General features: G+C 37.5%; 1 pseudogene; it reads right to left on the bottom strand.

Annotated features, from left to right (window-relative positions):
- Nucleotides 1-500: 500 nt before the first annotated feature.
- Nucleotides 501-1,063, bottom strand: LOC113610977 (ADP-ribosylation factor-like protein 5A pseudogene; annotated as a pseudogene).
- Nucleotides 1,064-2,518: the final 1,455 nt, after the last annotated feature.

The following is a 2,518-nucleotide window of genomic DNA, read 5'->3' as shown; positions in this document are numbered from 1 at the left end:
GAACATAAAGCATGAACTTGAACTTCAAGTATATACACAATACATAAACAACCTTATGCAAAATACTTTTCGTAAGTTATATTACATTTTAAAATATTGGAAACTGAATATCTGTGCTGATTTGTCTTTTGACTAAATATAACAAGAAGAGAACAACATTCAACAAGGGAGGGTTATACTGATAATAAAGCTCTCAAAGTTAAAAATGTCTTCCTTTCCCTTTCTACCTAGCACAGACTATACGATGTCCCGAGAGGACTTATGATGAGAAAAATGTCAATCACAGCTTTAAGCCCTTGGTTTGGAAAGAGCTAATGAGAAAGCAGATTGGAAGGTGAGACTTCATGTTTGCTTTCAAATAAGTGGTCTTAAACTTTTTCTATAAGAAGACAAATTAGTTCATTCATTTTTACAGCTTTCAGGTAAAGTCCAACACTTGATTTATATAAAGTCTGAGGAGAGGTCAGTAGAGATCATCTAATCTTAAATTGTGAAATCATTCAACTTCTTAGCATAGTCTCTCCCCAGTAAAAAGCACAGCATGCCTGGGTATGCCCCTGGCGATCTCTAATAAAAGTTAGTTAGTTCCAAAGACTGGGAGATTTCTGCTAGTCATATATTCTTTTTACCATCTTGTTTATTAGCAAAAATCAGCAATCCAGCTTTCCTTAGGTCCTCATGGGCTAACATTTTATAGAGTTCTCTAATTACAGAAATTCTTGGTCTGTACTGTCCACAACAATTACAAAATCTCTGTTAGTACAGTAAGTGTTCCAGAAAGAATGAAGAGATTCTTGGTCACCAGTTTTCCACATGAGGAAGCATGTATTATTAATCACTATCTCTTCTACATTACTTCCTATTGCAGGGGATGTATGTACAATTTCATTCACAGAAAATTGGTAAAGGATGATACTTTTCCTTGCATTATCCACCCCAACAATAACTTTGTGCTCCTGGTGCTTGACGAGTCTCCATATCCTGGTGAAGAGAATTCCCATTCTTGGGTAGCTGACCCCCTTTCCAGCCACCTGGGTGACCTGGACACCCCCAGCTCAGGCTGAAGCAGAGGAGGAAGATGGGCTGGAGCCTACACCTCTGCTGCTGCTGCTTCTGCACTGACTGCTGGCCAGCTCCCTAGGAACCAGAGGGAGGCAAAAGCCCAGGCCTCCCTGCCACACCCATGGCCTGGACGCTGCCTCTGGGGCACTCTTCTGGCTTGCACACATTGCCTCCATGTTGTCTGCAATGAGCCTCGTGGACCACTGTCCTCCTCTAGCTCAGGTGACTTGCCTTGACATTCAGTAATTCTTTTTCTCTGATTGATCAAGTCTGCTGTTGAAGTTCTCCATTGAGTTTTTAATTCTTTATTTCTATTGTATTCTTCAGCACCACAATTTCTGTTTGGTTCTTTTCTATGATTTCTGTCTCGTTGAAATTCTTGCTTTGTTCACGTGTTGTTTTCTTGATATTGTTATCTATGTTTGTTCTCTTGTAGCTCACTAACAACTTGGCAATCTCTATAAAATGTATAATGCATGTATTGTTTGATTCAAAAGGAATTTGTCGTACAAAACTCTGAGTATTTTAAGCAGGCAAAAATAGTTTTCAGTAGCATTGTTTTAGTAGGGAAAAGTTGGTGACAATGTAAGTGTTCATCAGTATCAGACTGGTTAAATTAATCATACCTCAATTATGCTATACAGCTATTATTATATATAGAATATCACATAGCTAGTAACGTGGTTTATAATATCTATATATACTGCCCTGAAAAAGTTACTGGAGATATATTGTTAAGCAAATAAAACAATTTACAAAACAAAATGCATGTTATGATGCCAGGTGGCCACATAAACAAGATATATGAGACTCAGTGGGTTAGTTAGATATAGTTGATTGTGGGTGCATAGAACCATCCTGAAAGTATATACATATGCTAAAGTGAGGACTTCGGAAAAAAGAGTGGAACGAAAAATGGGACTACACTTACTTTTTCCTTTGTTGCCTATGTAATACATTAAAACAAAATGGGCCTATCTTTATTTTAAAAAAATACTAGCCTGCACATTGTATTTTTGCCACTGCCAGAATCAATGGGTATGGAGACAGTAATCAATAATTTTAGTGTGGCTGGTACGTAAGATAAGGATGAGGCACTCCCTGGGTTTACTCTCTGTCTGCAGAGCCGGATTAAGACACAAAGTCAGGTTAGTTAAATACATATATAAGAGGGTCTAGAATGTTCTTGACATTCCCAGATGCCAGTGGCAAGAGCTTTATTTGAACACTGAAGGAGAAATGTAGAAGATATAACATATTATAAGACCATTAAATCTTCCCATTTCTATAATGGAATGGAATGGAATGTGGAAAGGTGAGGAAAAATCATAAGTTGCTTCTTAAACTCACAGAAATGTATATTAATGTTCAAACTCCACCAGCTTCCAACTTTACTACTGTTAGTGTGCAAAAATGAGAGCGAGTATGTTTCTGACACATTTTGACAATTTTTTCA

Source organism: Aethalodelphis obliquidens, unplaced genomic scaffold (assembly GCF_003676395.1).
Source record: "Aethalodelphis obliquidens isolate GAN/ISIS:26980383/991018 unplaced genomic scaffold, ASM367639v1 scaffold66, whole genome shotgun sequence".
Lineage (NCBI taxonomy): Eukaryota > Metazoa > Chordata > Mammalia > Artiodactyla > Delphinidae > Aethalodelphis > Aethalodelphis obliquidens.
Note: the sequence above shows the minus strand (reverse complement) of the source record. Positions and strands in the feature narration are given on the sequence as shown.